General features: G+C 41.7%; 1 protein-coding gene across 3 annotated transcripts in view; it reads right to left on the bottom strand.

Moving 5' to 3' along the window:
- LRRC4C (leucine rich repeat containing 4C) overlaps positions 1 to 18,436 on the bottom strand; it is a 593,943-nt gene that overhangs the window by 134,433 nt on the left and 441,074 nt on the right. For all 3 annotated transcript variants that reach the window (XM_033149579.1, XM_033149612.1, XM_033149590.1), the window contains one exon: positions 18,090 to 18,176. The gene's annotated coding sequence lies outside the window, so the exon portion shown is untranslated. The remainder of the gene's footprint in view (positions 1 to 18,089; positions 18,177 to 18,436) is intronic.

The following is an 18,436-nucleotide window of genomic DNA, read 5'->3' as shown; positions in this document are numbered from 1 at the left end:
GGTCAATTGCATTAGCACTTGATGTCAGGACGAAAGGCGCTCCTGCGATAGGGCACTGCTGCCACCCGGCGGAGAGCTGGGAAACAGCCTTGGGTCTGTTAACCTCAAGGAAACTTCCGAAAGTGGGGAAGGAGTAATTGAAAAACAAGGGCTCATCTTGAGGAAAGGAATGTCAAAACTCATTTTCTTAAAAGCCTGCCTGCAGTGTTCGCAGGTGCACGCCTAGCCACGGGGGGGGGGGGGAATTAGCCAAGGCAAATGAGAGTGCATAAGGCATGTTGATGCTTGCCTGCCAGATCTCTCTCTCTCTCTCTCTCTCTCTCTCTCTCTCTCTCTCTCTCACACACACACACTTTATTTACAGCCCCATTCCGTGCATGTTTACTCAGAAGCCAGCCTCACTTTCTTCAATGGGAGTTTCAAGTAAACGTACATCGGATTGCAGCAATAGTCTCATTAGGGTGCAGTGGTTTCACCCAATGTAACAAAAAATATGAATCACCAAAATCTCTTAAAAGGCCTTCAGATCCTGGAGATCAGTGGAAGGTTCAGTAGGGAAGGCTAGCCGATAAAGGTGAGATTGCATGTATCCCCGCGACCCTAAAGACTGAAGCTCCCATTATCCCCAACCATCAGATGTGCTGGTTGGGGCTGGTGGGAATTGGAGGCCAACATCTGGTGGGCAACACATTCTCTGCTTGGGATCCAGATATGAGGAAGGAGAGAAGGGGCTTACTCTAGCCCAGACCTCTGGGAGTAAGATGACATGGCTCGGCATGTTTCGCTGCTGTTATTACAAAGAAGGAGACCTTCAACACAGTCCTTCTACAGAACTGGTGGACTTGCTCCCACCCTGATGTTTGCTTGACGAACTCCCATCAGCCTCAGACAGCATGGCCAATTGGCAGCGATGCTGGAAGCTGTAGTGCACTCCATCAACATCTGGAGAGCTATTGTTTTCTTATCCCTATTCCAGGACATGGTCACCATCAGAGTAGTACATCATCTCCCCAAGTTCCCAGTTAACATTTTGAAGTTTTCTTTCTGAATATCTTACAGGGAATGTACATGGAATGGTAAATACACATAACAGCTAGTCATTGTGCACATTCACTGGGCCTCACTGAGAATGTGCATATAATTTTTCCATGACGAGGGAATGTTGCACATTTTCCAGTCACCATACACAATCCCCAAAAGGCTTTGAGGAATGTGCATATCTTGCTGAATTTTGTCCATTTTCTGGCTATATTGCATAATCCCCAACAGGGTTTGGGGATTGCACGTCTTAACTGCATATTGTGCATGCTCTGGGCACATATATTTAATCATTATTTATTCAAATTCTATCCCTCTTCCTCCAAAGGAGTCTTTTTTTGCAGCCCAGTCCCCTTTTCATCACTTTCAACTGTTCTCTGAATCATTAAATAAATAAATAAATATTTATCTGAAGCCCCACCTTTCTCCCTGCTGATCATTGGGGTGGCATGTTGTGGGTACACAGTGGGTCAGAAGCAGTCTGGAGAGTGCAGATTGCACTCAACAAGAAATAGAAAAAAAGCATGCTTATTGGAGATTATGTATACTGACTGGAGAATGAACATACTGCCCAATGAGTGTATAAAATGCATTCGAAATATGCACCTTCCCCACAGCCTGTTGGGGGAATTGTTCATATTGTTCAGAGAATGGACAAAATTAAGACAAAAATTGGAGATTATATATTTTGACCGGGAAATGTGCACAATTCTCTCTTTGTGGAAGGATTATGCATTGCACACATAATCCATGAAAGCAGATGAATGTGCACAATGGCCAGTTTTATGCACACCAAACACTCAATTTACACATGAGAGAACCAAATGAATGATAACCAAACAAATATATTGGGTCCTCTCCCCCCTTTCTCCCAGCTAATTGGGATCAGGCAAAAACCGATCCAAGGAGGCACATGTCAGCTTCCTTCTCCTGACACAACACACATGGCTCTTGGGCTTCATCTTACTTACTCCAACTTGGAGCAGAAAAACATTTCAGACAACCCCACATTTGTGTTACTTTTTCAGGAGTGTGTGTTACTGTTAAGCTGAGGTCTACTGAAGAGGGGTCTGAAGAGGTACAGAGTTGTTCCACAGAACATAGTTTGCCCTAAGCATGAATTGTTCATCATAGCAGGAAGTTCCAGAGCCGTAAGCTTCAGAACTTGTTTAAAAATAAAAATGAAAATGTATAACATTCAGCATGCAGAAACAATTGAAGACTGAGTATCCAAACTTGATGAAGTTTCACACATCGTTAAAGTTTTCAAGGGTGGACAGGGACTGGGCAATCTCCCAGTTGACTCATGCATAGGGGAAGTCTTCAGAATCAAAAGCTTCTGCTGCAATCCAAGCATATCCGAATATGATTCATTCCACTATGCTTTCCTCTCAAAATTAAGCAGCCAAGGTTTCTCTTCCTTCCCAACTCCTGTTATTCCCTGGAGTTTACACAAATGAAAAAAATATTATATGCTATAAATCATTCCCTTTCAGCTCCCCTTTAGATAGATAGATAAATAAATAAATATAGAGAGATATGTAAATATGGTTGATATTACTATAAGAGTCACTGGATCTATGCTCACTAAGTGCATTGAGTTTCAAGGGGATTTACTCCCTGGTTAAGTAGGTATTGGATTTCAGCTTCCTTAATAATAATAATAATAATACTAATAATAATAATAATAATAATTTTTATTTATACCTCACCCTTCCCGGTTTAAAAACCAGGCTCAGGACGGCTAACAGCAAATATAAAACATTGATTAAAATGCGACTTAAAAACAGCATAAAATACAATATAAAATGCAGCATCAATATCAATAAAATTCAAAAATTCAGGGGTCATTTGGGGGAGAAAAAAAAAACAAACCCAGTTAGTAGATATCGAATGATCACCAGGGCTAACTGGCCAAGTTGGTCCTACTAGGGCCAGCAAGGAGACCAGGGAATAATTTAAATGTGGGGTCCCATAAAGGGTTCCTTCATAGAAGAGGAAAAGGGAAAGGGAATAGAGGATCAGACTAATTCAAATTGAAGGCCAGGCGGAATAGCTCTGTCTTACTCTCTTTGCTGTTTGAATTCTTTCCAGTTACAATATGCCATGTTTTTCTAGTATTTCAAAGCAACTAGTGTTGAGGTGAATATGAAATTAATGGATAGAATGAATTAATAGGACATCATCAAGGGAGTACCATAGTCATTGTCATACTCTAATCCAGATTAGATTACAGATTTATGCATAGGCCATTGAAATAAATGAGACTTTAAAATGTTAAATCTTGCTTAATCATGCTTGGGCTGCAATCCTAACCACATCTCCTCAGAAGTAAGTTCCACTGAATGCAATGTTTCTTGCACCCATGTAAATGGGGTTAGGATTGGACACCAGAAAATTTGTCTGGGTTTGAGTGCTGTCTAATTGCATTTGTATGGCATTATAAAAAGAAAAAAGGCTGAGGGGAAAAAATTGCACATGCATGTCCATTTCTCTTGAAGAAGAAGAAGAAGAAGAAGAGTTTGGATTTGATATCCCGCTTTTCACTACCCGAAGGAGTCTCAAAGCGGCTAACATTCTCCTTTCCCTTCCTCCCCCACAACAAACACTCTGTGAGGTGAGTGGGGCTGAGAGACTTCAGAGAAGTGTGACTAGCCCAAGGTCACCCAGCAGCTGCATGTGGAGGAGCGGAGACACGAACCCGGTTCCCCAGATTACGAGACTACCGCTCTTAACCACTACACCACACTGGCTCTCTACCGCTCTTGAAAAACAAGATAACAGCATTTAATTTGGAATATTTTATTACAGAAAAATATATTTTGCCTTTTTCAAGTTGCAGTTAGTTTAAACACTTGCAAGTGGAATTGCTTTGAAGCTATGATCTGAGGGGCTAGTGTCATTTAACTTTCTCTGGTTTATTAGTTGATAAATTATAATAGCCATATTAAAAATAATAAAATTTAAAAGTGGAAATTAAAGCCTTAGTCTCAGCATATTAGAGCTCTGATATGTGTTTAATCATATCTATTTCGTTGACTGTATTATCTCTATTTTTCAGTGTATATATTCCAGAACTAGTTAGAAATTCACACTCTAAATTGCAGCAATATTAAAGGTTCCTAAAATGTATATTTTTGGCAAAGTTGAAAGGAATATTAGACTGTATTCAGAGCTGTCCTGTATCTACAATTTGAGATTTAAATGAGACTCCTGAAAGCTGTGACTCCCTTTAAAAAAAGAAAGTTGCTGGGAATCACAAATGGGGAGAAAACTGTAGCATTTATCCTGAACTTTGGCAGTATTCATCCAATTCTGCCCCCAAAATAGCCATTTCATTTTGGAAATAAACATTTTAGACGTGTCCAGCACACACATGCAAAAACCTATTTGCCTGTAATTTGGCAGGCTCTCTCCACTTAGACAACCAATTTAGCTGAAACTTTCATCCACTTCTGTCAAAAGGAAGTGAAGTTATAGCCAGTTTTTTATTATTATTATTTCTCTGTAGTGAATGGGTTGGGTGGAATGAAGCAGTCTCAGACCTCTGAGTCCAGTCAAGCTGCCTCTGAATGCTCTCAGCTGAGTCATTTTTACAAAGTGTGAAACCAGGGCATGATTTCAATCTTGTGGTCAACACACACAGCCCTTGATCAAAGATTTATAAAGTTATTCAAATATTATAGGTCCCCCTCCATGGGGAAAATCCACATTTAAAACTGAATTTGATTTAAGTTCCATGACTTCCTCACAAATAATCAAGGAAATGTTAATACTGGTGGGATGCGGGTGTATGGGATGATTATCGCGCAAGATTATTGTAATCTTGAGGAGATAATGATCTGAGATGGTAAACCCTTCCGTCTCTGGTCTCTTCCTAACTCTCCTATCTGTGTTTTATTACTTTCAATATCCCTTGTGAAAAGGTCTTTGATGACACTGGTCAGCAAAGCCTTTGATGTATAGCCTGGCATTTTTGTCTTTTGATGTAAAGTAACTCTGGCTGAGCCTGTATTAACCCAACAGGACACAGGTCTATAAAATACCCGGTTTTGGGGCATGTCAGTCAGAAGCTCTGCATCGACTGTGGCCACAGTGCTATGCTCAAGGCTATATGGGGGTTCACTTTGCCACTTCTCCTGGGCTTCTCAGTGGCAGATTGAAACGCTGCTTGGTAATGTATATTTTGCTTGCTGTTTGGGAATAAAATCTTTAATCTTCTCAACCACTTGCATTTGTATTGCTTCTGAATCTAACTTTAAAAGAACCATCTTGCATTTGGCAAAACAATGGGGTGCTGGGGTTACTGTTACTTAGGTCAGAACTTCCCAAACTTTTCCTCTCCTAGGCAACTTGAAAATTGCTGCCTGCTATAGCTACCATAACATACTGTGTTAGAAGCTGTATGACTTTTATTACATGTTTACAGTCACACTGCAGTTTGGGAACCCCTAGTTTACTGTAGGTAAAATCTATGGTTTATTTGTCTGGTTTTTCTTCCTAGAAGCCTTGGGAAGAAGGAAACAACTTTGCGGTCTCCAACTGCTGGCGTGTAGCAGATAATTGTCATATAAAGCATTCTGATGTTAACTTGCCAAATACTTCCATTGCATCATATAGTGTCACTAGGAGGTTTTGCCCATTAAATCAAAGGATTTTGGATCTGGGCCACCCAGGCTGTATTCTGTCTTTTCTTTCCTCAAGACAGGAGGAAAGTAAAGGAGCGACTTTTCTAGGAAGCTGCACTGGGGATGGGCAAATGTTCAGAACTAACACACACTGTGGAAATCTATTATGAGCCAGAGGGCTCCAGCTTTTATTTCACATTATTGGCCTATGAAAACTGTAGGTATATCGCAAATGCCAGTCCTCATATGGCAGATGCAATTTCTCTTTGATGTCAACTGTTCGAACAATCAGAGAATGAGTTGAGGAACTGGGAATGGAATGGAAGAAAACACCACAAAGGGGACCTATTTGCATGGATTTCTGCCTTTAGAACATGACAGAAACTTATTACCAAGGATCAGGCTTACTAGATAGCTTTCCTCATGGATCAGGCTTACTGGATAGCTTTTCAGGAAGGAACCAAGCAAGTCCAGCAATGGGTCTCCATGCCCAAGACAGCTGCTGTAGGACAGAAACCTGCCCTTTCCAATAACTCTTGGTGACTTCCTCTCTCTCTCCTTCTTGGTAGTGGCACCCGCCCTGTGGAACACCCTCCCATCAGAGTTCAAAGAGACATTTAGAAAATACCTGAAAGCAGCCCTGTTTAGGGAAGTTTTTAATCTGTGATATTCTAATGTATTTTAATATTTGTTGGACGCCGCCCAGAGTGGCTGGGGAGACCCAGCCAGATGGGCAGGGTTTAAATAAATAAATAAATAAATAAATATTATTAATTAATTAATTTTTTAATTAATGCCTGGCTTTACAACTGATAAGCTCAGTTAAAGGATTCTGCTCCCTGGTCCTGATTTGTGCCTGGGTGGTGCTGTGGGTTAAACCACTGAGCCTCTTGGGCTTGCTGATCAGAAGGTCAGCGGTTCGAATCCCCATGATGGGGTGAGCTCCCATTGCTCGGTCCCTGCTCCTGCCAACCTAGCAGTTCGAAAGCATGAAGTGCAAGTAGATAAATAGGTACTGCTCCGGCGGGAAGGTAAATGGCATTTCCATGCGCTGTTCTCATTCGCCAGAAGCGGCTTAGTCATGCTGGTCACATGACCCAGAACCTCTCTGTGGACAAACGCCGGCTCCCTCAGCCAGTAAAGCGAGATGAGCGCAGCAAACCCAGAGTCGTTTGCGACTGGACTTAACTGTCAGGGGTACCTTTACCTTTACCTTTAGCTCTATAAGTAGCTTCTTCCTAACAAATGCTCTGCTCTGTGAAAAGCTTCCACTCTCCAGCTCAAATCAATTCTGTTATCATGCGATTGTAGCAGTGTTTGTGCAAAATTCTCCTTCCCTTTCCCTTCTCTGGATCATGGCATTGCCACTGTTTCCCAAATGAATGTACAATAATGAGAATGAGAAATTCATTATAGAATAAATTTACTAGTTCCAGAGCTCTGTGCAGAAGTTGAAGGCTACATACATGTGGCTGGGAAGTTGCATGTGTTCTGTGACTTGTATTTCATCTAACCTTGAATTGAGCCCCCATTTCAGGTTTCGTCTGGTCAGGAACAGAGAACTATTTCCTGGGAAGGAAAATATTAAAATGCTGCAGATGCTCCTTGTTAACTTGATTCCAATCCCCACAGAGCCTTTTTCTGTTTGTTTGTTTTTGCAGCCGTCCAGCTGGGTTAACAGCGCAAGTCTCAATCAAGAGCAACAATTTGTGATAGAAGATGCCTGCATTTTACATGCATTCTTTTCAATAGGAGGCAGATTGCTTCATTGAAATGTCTGATGATCGTTGGAAAAGAAGCTAGTGGCATCTGTGCATCTTTTGAAACTGTGGTTGATAGAACATCTCACAGTGGCGAACAATAAGAAGCTGTGGACGTTACATTCCAAGTTCATTCTTCATATATGACAATGGTCACATTCCCCATGTACATGGGAATAATCTCACCAGTCATATATGGGGAATATCACATTTATACAGTGTTCCTTACTAGTTGCTTTATTTTTTTAATAATAAAAAGGAGTATAGCTGGTGATTGAAAGAGTGAAATTACCGTTGTCTCGCTTCATGTTGTGCTGGTACTGTATAGATGTTTGGATTGTGATCCTCTCCTAATTTCTTCTGCCCTAATTTCTTCCTTCAAGGCCACTGCTGTGGGAAGTAACTATGGCTGTGCTCACATTAGCATCTTAAAACACACTGAGGTTGGGGTTATTTATTTTGCTGTGTTTCAAATCACATCCATTTGTCATTGTACACGCCAGTATGATTGGATTGCCTGCTGTCTGTCTACACCAGAGAGGGAGCATGGAGGTCTTCACATGTGGTTAACATTTACAAAATGGATCAAAGCTGATTTGGGGAGAACTGCCTCCAAATGCAGTATATTATTATTATTATTATTATTATTATTATTATTATTATCATCATCATCAACATCATCTTATACCCCACCCACTCTGGGCAGCTTCCAACAGATTAATAAAACACAATAAATCATCAAACAATAAAAACCTCCCTAAACAGGGCTGCCTTCAGATGACTTCTAAAAGTCAGATAGTTGTTTATTTCCTTGACATCTGGTGGGAGGGCATTCCACAGGGTGGGCCCCACTACCAAGAAGGCCCTCTACCTGGTTCCCTGTAACCTCACTTCTGGCAGTGAGGGAACCGCCAAAAGGCCCTCAGAGTTGGACCTCAGTATCTGGGCTGAACAATGGGGTGGAGAGGACCGGTGTTATATGGTCTCGGCGGCCACTCCCAGTCACCAGTCTAGCTGCCACATTCTGGATTAGTTGCAGTTTCTGGGTCACCTTCAAAGGTAGCTCCACGTAGAGTGCATTGCAGTAGTCCAAGTGGGAGATAACTAGAGCATGCACCACTCTGGTGAGACAGTCCATGGGTAGGTAGGGTCTCAGCCTGCGCACCAGATGGAGCTGGTAGACAGCTGCCCTTGACACAGAAACTACAGGGAGGGTTGTGGATGGTGGTTAACATCATGTACACAGCTTCACAAGCCAGTTGTGGGAGAGCAGTGAATGAAGAGAAAATGAGAGTGTGTACAAAACGCCAGATACCCAGGTTCACCCTGTGTTCATAAATCTCTCTGTGTTACGGGTGCTGTAAATAAGGGCTAAGTTAAGGCCACTGGGAAAATGCACTCCCTGGATTGAATTGGTTGGAGAACTGCATCACAAGATTTTGTGATTCACATCTGATTCACCAGCTGTGGCCGTTCCTGAATAGAGATATCCTGGTCTCAATAATCCATGCTCTGATAACCTCATAATTGTATTATTGCAATGTGCTCTCCAAGAGACTACTCTTGAAAATGATCCAGAAGTTCTGGTATCATAGAATGCCACTGCCATGAGTGGGAGTGACGTGAGACCATAGAATGCTTATGTTGAAAACAATGGAGCCGTCTGTACTGGGTAGCTGCTGGGATCTATTGATTTAAGTGTGCAAAGCCCTAAATGGCTTGGGGTCCAAATACTGAATGTTTCCCAAGATTTTGGAAATTGGTTTGGAAAAAAGAATGGGGGAAATGGGGGGGGAATGCTTTTTCTTTTTTCTTTAAGCAAGGATATAGAATCATGGCCAACAGGAAATGGGACTGGAATATGTGGAATTGGGTATAAAGCAACGAAGATCTAACAAATAATTATGGACTAACCTTGGAGAAAACTTCACCATACTGGATCGGAGAAGGGCTATGATTGATATTTAATAATAAAAATGGAAGAGCTTCTTTTGGCCTTTTTTGGGGGGGGGCAGGAGATGAACGCAAAAGGCCTGGGAGTGATGGGTTGAAGATGAAGGGCCCTGTGCAAGGGGCAGAGTAGAGAAGATCTCTCAGGGTGGGAGGCTGAGGGAAGAGGGCAAAGCTCCCTGGTGAAAGTTGGGAGGGGAGGGTTCACTCTTCTATGTGTGGAATAAGGGTTAAGATTTATATTTGACAGAGGGCTTTGCCATTTCCTTTTATTCTTATTTCTCTTCTTCGTTTCCTTCCTTTCTTTATTTTTGCTTTTTTATTTTTCTTCTCTAGATTAGTGTGGTTTTATTGCATTTTATGCTGAAAACTTTAATTAAAAATTCATCATTAAAAAAAATAATCCAGCAGAATCCAGCAGAAAGTGCTCAATAGTGGATTGGCTTATACTCTTCTTCTTTTTTTAACAAATGCAGTTGCAATTATCTTCCTATTAACTAAAACTTAAAGTGTAAGAACAAATCAATATAAATTTTAATCAGAGTTCATTTCAAAAATATGTTTATCTAACAGCAGCAATGTATTGTCTGATAAAATATTATCACAACTGTAGCTAAGGAAGGATTTGCAGGCCCTGGAACAGCAACAAACAAAGCAACACTTTATCCCATGAAGGAAAAGTTATCAGAGGCTGGATTAATTCAACAGAATGCCACAGCAATTCATTGCATTGATTTGAAGCAAAGTGCACCACAGTTTCTGTACAGCATTGGGGGGGGGAAACTCCCCAAACCCTAATAATACAGTCCTAATAAGATCTGTAACTGTGACATCTGTGACTCCATGGATCTCTTCATAAACACACCCACAGCCCAACTGGTAGTTTAACCAGATGTCTCTTATACAACTGTCTGTCTTCTCTTTCTCTCATATATATGTGTGTGTGTGTTAGAAAGAGAGAGAGAGAGAGAGAGAGAGAGAGAGAGAGAGAGAGAGAGAGCTGTAAAATGGAATCACCCACACACTATATCATCTATCTATCTATCTATCTATCTATCTATCTATCTATCATCTTCTGAATAGTGAAAGGAAAGAAAGTTTAGTTAATTTTGAAATTTTCCAGTTGACAGCAAGCAATCTATTGATTATTCCCTTTCTCGATACAGTGTCAGAGTGAGGGCAGAGTAGAAGAACAGAGACTGAGAGTGTTAAAAAAAGTGGCTGAAGCTTATGCAGTGTTGACATTGCAGAGAGCAAAGATTCAGATCTCCAATAGCCTGAATTGAGACAATAACCCAGCCCACATGCTGGTGAAATATTAAGGGGTGAAAGGCAGAGTCAAGCCCGCTGCTACTGATATGCCCCAATGCCATCAGTAACTCACGTCACCCTGCATTCCTGGCCAGCAAACAACAGAACCCAACCTCAGTAACAAGTTCACTCTGGGATTCAGCTGGTTACTGTTTCTCCTCCCCTGTAGGAAACCTTGTGTTCTTAGATAACAGCTTACTTTACACTAATGTCTGAATAGCGGAGATGGGGACAGAAGAGGAAGAGAAGGGAGATCTAAAGTTAGGCAGGTGCCCCTGTTACAACTCTTTTAACATGGGAGTGTCTCCTTTTAGACTGATGAGAGATGCTTCTGCTTAGCCATCCTGTGTGATGGTGGGGGCAAGGACCAGTGAACTGACCCAAGCAATAGCCGATGATGGGACCACTCTCAGCCTCACCATATGGCTAAACTGGAGGCTTCACTACAGGTGGTTAGGCTAAAGTGTGAGCATCTGAGAGACAATTGTGGCATGGATTGGCAAACAAATTCATTGGGTAACTGGAGAGCAGAAAACACGCGCATATATTCTAACACCTCTAGCTGAGTTTGCTGTAACTGTATGTAAAATAAAGGTTACAACATAATTTATTAACTCTGATTCTGGCTTCTTCCCAGTATATATTTCCATGTCTTCCTTGCCATCTGCAAGCTTACAGTTCCTTAGCAAAGTGCCCGAGACATTTGTAAATTCTGGTAACCAAACTGCTTTCACAGCATTTGCTAGCTAACACTCTCCAGAACAGTTGCACACTTTCTTTTGATGAACTGCAGCCAGTTTGTTTGTTTGTTTTTCTTTTTTAGAAGGAAAAAAAAACCCTATCAAGATTACAGGGTATAATGTTTGTAGATACAGGAAGCTGTATGATAAAAACAAATATGTATCCTGAAGGGCAATTCATGTGAGCCTACAGACACATTGGAAGCAACATTCAGTATTTGAGAAATCAACAAGCAGAAATTCCAACTCTAGACTTGTTGATCCAAGAAATAAACCTATGTTCAGAAATGTTTAGGTGTTTGGGCAATTTTGCAGAGCACACCAGAGGATATTCCATAAGTTTTACCATGAAGCTATTGAAGATAGTGGTATTCCAGTGGTGGAGCTTGTTGCTCTGGTGCCCAGTGCAACATGCGCGTCCTGCAGCTGGGGGCAGGGGGAGCTGAGGGAGAGGTGGTGGGTAGATGCAAGCCCCCACTGCCTTTTCAGGCAGCCCAGAGCCTGCAGGCACCCAAGCCACCATGTCACTTCCAGGAGAGACGCGTGGCTTGGGCACGCTGCACACCCCACAGTAAGTGCTGGCCCCCACAGTGTGGCACCCAGTGCCAGCCATGTTTCATTGCATTTGTTGACTGAACTAAAGAGTTCTGTGACCCCATTTTTTTAAAAAAAAAAACTCATATTTTTGTCATTTTGTCACCACTACCCCCTCAGTGATGACACCCGGGGCGCACCACACCCACCACACACCCCTTCCTCCGCCACTGAGGTATTCCAGTACTCTGCAAAGTGGAGAAAAAGCAGCCATCTTTGAACCACGTGACATACAAATGTACTGTTGTACAGGAGGCAGGTTCACCCATATACCCAGCACTGTGGTATATTATAAAGTCACACAGTTGTACTTTCCCTAGACAGTTACTGTAGGGAAACCTCCACTAAGAAGGTGAAGGGAATGCTTTTCTTTGCTTTGTTATGGTTTTTTTTTTGCAACATATGTACACACCCCATCAGACATTACTGAAGTTGCAGAGCGAAATGCAACTCCAAGTTAGATTTCACACTTCTCTGAATTTTACAATGCAGTCTTGGTGTTCCAAACCTCCACATACAAATGCATAATTTATGCAAAAGATGCATACAAAATGTAGAATCATAGAGTTGGAAGAGACCACAAGGGCCATCCAATCCAACCCCCGCCAAGCAGGAAACATGTATATTTTATACAGAAGTGCAACAACTACAAGATTCACCTTGTATCTGTGTTTGAAAGCAGGGTGATCTGTTTTGGATATAGTATCATAGACAAATAAGTCCAGGGGCTATTGTGCTATGTGGCAACAAAGAAGAAGCCTTTCAGTTGTGGCTCCCTGATGCTCTTTCCTTTGAGCTCTCCAGGGACATTGCCTGGGAGTTTGTGTTGGGCCTCCAACGTGGCTTCCGGTAGAAACTAGAAGTTGTGTTGAGCTCTGTGGTGTGGGGCACAAAAAATTTGTGGGGCTGCAGGCCCCCAGAGTTGCACCAGTGTTGTAGCTAACAACATCTGGAGGGCAACACATTTGCTACCTTTGACAGAAATTAAACCGAGGTGGTAAGAAAAATGTAGAAAATGCAAGAAAAATGTAGAAATTGGAGACTCCAGAGCAGAAAGGCAAAAAATAAAAATAAAAATAAAATGTGCCAAGCACCAGGAAATTTATTCCAGGAAGAACTGAACATTTTGTGTGTGTAAGACAAAGACAAAGAGAGATATCAGAAGAGGAGAGGTTGGATGAAGGAATACAGTCAAAATAGAACTTAGCTGAAAGTACAGAAGAGAGATGCAAAAGTGATGATCACTCTAAAAAAACATAATGATCTGTTGTCTTGAATTTGAAGATGGCTGAAACTAGTAAAAGCACAGTAGACACTCAGGAAGAACTCAGGAAGAACTTGAAAAGTAAGGCAGAAGTTATAATGGAATAAAGACAAAAGTGAGAATTGTGGTTAAAAAAAGAGATAGCATGACTAATTTGAAAGATTGCTTTTCAAAGGCGAACTGAGTGGCTTCTGAGTGCTGTGCAGTGCAGTGGTGGCTGGTGCTCATTCAGGCGTAGCAAGGTAAATTGGTACCCGGGGGCAAAAAATATTTTGTCACACACCCCCCCCAGAGGCGTAGGAAGGTCAGGTGGTCCCCGGTGCAGAAAATTTCTTGTCACCCCCCCCCCCCTCATTGATCCCCCCTGCAAAAATGGTTTTACGTTATTTCATATTTTCTTACAAAGGAATAATAACAAGTAATAATAATTTAAAAACTTTTATTTATATCCCGTCCTCCCCGGCTGAAGTCGGGCTCAGGGTGGCTAACATCAGATACATAACATTGGGATAAAATCAAACAATAATTAAATTACCTCATAAAAACATCTCAAAATCAAATTGAAGTCCAATTAGATGGCTTTCCACAGGGGAACAGTAAGTGCTCTACTGAACTGAAATTTCAGCCTTCACAACATAGGAAAACAGCCAAGTAAACAGCTATTTTGGTGGAGGAGGGTCAAGATATTAACCAATATGCATGAAATTCTATACATAGCTATATGATCCCTAGTATAGTAAGATAAGACCTTTGGAGCAGGCATTTTTTTTAAAGTTTTTTTATGAACCACCCTAGTAGGGCAGTAATTGTTCCTTGATAATTTGTCACCCCCTCCATTATGGAAAATGGGGCGGACCGCCCCCTACGCCCCCCCTTGCTACGCCCCTGTTGGGACTGGTAGTGTCAAAGGCAGAAAAGCCAACACTAAGTGGAGCCAGAGCGAATGAGGGCTTTCTGCAGAAATCCCCCCCTCACCAGCAAACTCTACTGTGACAACTCAAGAAATCAGTAGTTGCTTTGTTGTTCTTGCTGTTGAAGCCCTTCATGCCATATACAGCCTCCTTTGTTGTTACAGAGAGCAGGTGACAGGCAGAGCCAACTAAGCCTAGTTTTGTCTCCATCCCGCTCCCTCTTGAGGCAACACAGAGACAAAGGAGGATGAGGAAGGTAACAGAGAGGTAACCCCCTGTCCTGGATGGTAAGTAAGCAGCCAGCCAGCGGTTGGTGGGGCAGCACCCTGTTTGCACTAATGGTCTAACCTCCACTAGTGCAGGGAACATACAGCCCCATAAGCAGAGATGAAAGTATGCCAGTAGGATGGTGCTTACATCCCCAGTCTTCCAACAAGCTGATGGGAAGCCCCAATCACATAGCTGCCCACTGACCATGTGCCACTGACAGAGCAATAGAAAATGCGGCATACTGGGTGTGAATATGGAGATACTGCATTCTCTCTGCCCCCAAGCCTCCCTTCCCCACTGATATCCCCCAGGAACCAGTATGATTCTACACCTTTCCTAAAGCTGGCATAGTTGATTACTTTTCCTTGCCACTGCAGCAAATGGGAGGTAAACTAGTATATGTTGCCTGGTCTCCCTCCCAGCCAACAGCAAAACAGCAGCACAACAGATACTACAGTTGCTCTACTAATGGTTCTTCCCCTCCTCAACGTAATCTCCTCTGTAATCTTTTTTAAACCATTATTTCATTAGAAGCATTCAGGTAAATTGTTTTTCAAAAGTAAAATGTCAATTAAAAAGGGGGAATAATATATCAGGCACAACTTTAAATTAATGAAAAAAATATTGAAAAGAAGTAAAGCAGAAGAATTAGGAATGTATTTTTTAAAGGGTTGTGGTGGTGTTGGGAAACTGACTGGAATCCCAGCTATTTATTTATACTCACTTTATTCCTTTGTCCCCCCCCCCCTCCAGCTTGAATTTTAATATAAACCAAGCCAGTCAGTTTCAGGATGCAATCCTACATTCACTTTGCAGCACACAACCTAAATGCACAGCTGCATGTTCTTGCTCCAGACTGAAGAAAATGGATACAGCGCTCTCCAAGGACAAGGACTCTTCCGCTAGAAACACTACATACTACAAATGAGTAAACAACTAGATATGGAGGGTTATTTATATATAAGTTAGAAAGACAATACCTGACTTTTGGCAATGAAACACCTCAGAAAAGTGACATGAAGAGAGACAGGACTACTTCCAACCAGTGAAATCACTGAAGTCATTCCTGAACTGTATTACTTCAGACTACAAAAGCAGGGTTGTGTGAGTGAGGGCTCTTTCATGTGCACACTTTTTTGGGTTAGGTTTAGAAATATTGACGTTTCCTTGCCTATTATTTCAACAATAAGTGGTATCAAATGCTTTCAATAAATTGTTGTCAGCACGTAGAATAAGAAGGAACTGCGCCAATCTATACAAGTCTACTCAAAAGCAAGTCTTGCTGAGTTCACTGGGGCTTTTCCCCTTTATGTGCTTTATACGTGTGTGTGTGTGTGTGTGTGTGTGTGTGTAAGGGACTGCAAGGGTCATCTACTCCAACATGGGCCTCAAACCCACAACCCTGAGAATATATTTGCTTATACAGTAGATATATATGGAGGAGCATTCAGTTATGCTGCCTAGCATCTACCTCAGCAGTTCTACCACTTCATTTGCTGTTTGTGTGAACTACACCAGACAGAATGAGAGACAAAGAAATGGGAGGAAAGGTGGAGGGAAAACCTCTGTGAATATGTGTCTGGGGAAACCTGACAAAAAATACAGAAGGACCCTATCAAGAGAAGAAGGTTCATGGCACAACTAGATAATAACTTCTTCTTCCACATATGCTGTAGGTGCAGTTTCCTGTATTCTTTTCAAGTATTCACAGATGAAAGTTGGTGCCGTTTCACAGTAGTTTTAAAGACACTTTCATTTCAGTCCTCTATTTTCAGGTGCTTATAGATTTTGAAATAAATTACCCTCTAGGCTTGAACTTTCTTCCTTTTATTCTAAGCTCCCAAGGTGGTAACAGTTTCAGGAGAGCTGACAAAATTCCATTTGGCATTTTTTTTTTTTTTCAGAGGCTCTGATATGAGGGTAGGGAAGGGGGATAATACTGTTTTCTCAGCATGTCAGATATTTGGGAGCCTTTTCTCTCTTTCTTCTCGTGTAAGAAAAAAAGTGAACAAACAAAAAATGTGTCCCTTTTTGAACTGCGATACTTGGCACATGTTTCATCCTCATCAAGTGCCAACACAAACCTGGGAAACAACTTGGTTTGTCATAAATAGCTTCATGCTCAAAACAGTAGAGTAGGCATGTGGGCTGCTTTTCAAGGAATGAATATGACAGCAGGCGCAAAGTCATTTCTCAACTATGGATCTCCAGGATGAGGAAGAGTTGTAATCCAGTGATAGAGCACATGGTTTACAGGCAAAGGGTGTCTATTAGCTTGGAAAGATCTCGTAGTTGGCCCTATCCATCTGGTTTTAATATTCACATGTATTTAACAATGGCATGGGGTCTCTTAATGGGGAGCTGCTTCTCATGCTGCTGTATGTGTTTGTGAGAGGTAAGTGGTTGTCAATATCTGACTGAACAGGAACAATCTTGATGATCCATTTTTTTTTTCCATTTCCTTAGGCATACCTGAATGATTCCTTGTTATTCACAATGTTACTAGACCATCACAAACAAATGAATGCAATGACAACTCAGATATTTAGCTGTGGGCAGGGGGGGGGGAATAAGAGACACCTATGCAACCATCACACTTCAAATTTAGTGTGTTACTGAAATCATTCCTAGGCAAATTGTTCAGATATAGTTTTTTCCTCTCAGTCTGCACATAATTCCCCAAATCCAAAGAATGCCATCTCCCAGGCTCGCTTTCTTCTGTCTGTCTCACCCTACAAAGCACAACTGTTGTTCATCTTTGCTCCGCCAACACTACCACCCTCAACAACACAACAAAAGTCTCCTGCTCTTCAGCCACTCTTCTTATTCTCCATTGTCACCAAAGTTAGTCAGGCTTGATAACATTGTGCCAGATCTGTCAATTAACTCCATAAGCCTCATGTTGTGTCCATCTCCAAATGCACCGATCTCATGAAAGGAACAACAACAGCACTTATTCAGACAACACACACAATTTTCCTTCCCCTTTGTTGAATGTGTTTACAGGATCTTTCCTATTTATTCCATGCATCTAGTGAAGAAAGTTCTTGCTTACATATAGAACATACTGCAACAAATGTATTAACACTTTAAAAGTGTCATCGTTGTACATGTGTACTCAGAAACGAGACCCACCCAGTTCAATGGGACTTGCTCCTAGACGTACAGGATTGCAGCACTAGGTTATCTCAGTATGCAACAGATGAACACAGTTACTCTCCCAGAATTCATGAAGAGCTGCTAATCTTCTCTTAATTCATTTTCTCACATTATGGTGTGCATGCTGCTATTTCTTTCGCAATGTGACAAACTTTCATACACCTTCGAGACTTAATTGTTGTGATGCCAAATAAAAATGCAGAAGTGCCAGTTTAAAACGTTTGCACAAAAAGAAAAGCCATCATAATGTAACACCATCGTTAACTGTAAGAGGGAACACAGATAACTTCCATACCCAGAAGATTTTTGAGAATAAGATCTCAAAAGTTATGCAGGTATCATCAGAGGCTATTCAAAATAAAGTTGCATCCTCACATATCCCTGAGAATGGAGCTGAGATTTTATGTGGGCTCACCTTTATATCCTCCCCTGTTGGTTTATTTTCAAATTTAGATCAGCCTTACCTTAAGAAATCATTTTGGATGCTTGCACTGGAGTGACAGTCGGCACAATAAAAAATATGACGGCTGGTGATGAAGGTGACATTGGTCCTGCAGGAAAAGAGACATGGATATTACAGATTATCAAAAATGCATGTGACTTGGGTAGTTAAATGGAAATCAGGGAAGAAAGATACATCTGTTACATGAAGGCATGCCAGTTTAGTCCAGGCAGAAATTGTTGATTGGAGGCAATGATGTAGTGGGGTGTATGGGGTGTTAGGGGAGTGGCAGTACCACTGGTGGAGGATGCGTCATGCTCCTTCTGCCATAGTTTGTCCACCATTGGTCCCTACCCTGTGGCTCCTAGG

Source organism: Lacerta agilis, chromosome 1 (assembly GCF_009819535.1).
Source record: "Lacerta agilis isolate rLacAgi1 chromosome 1, rLacAgi1.pri, whole genome shotgun sequence".
In the NCBI taxonomy this organism is placed as follows: domain Eukaryota; kingdom Metazoa; phylum Chordata; class Lepidosauria; order Squamata; family Lacertidae; genus Lacerta; species Lacerta agilis.
This window is presented reverse-complemented; position numbering and strand designations above follow the sequence as displayed.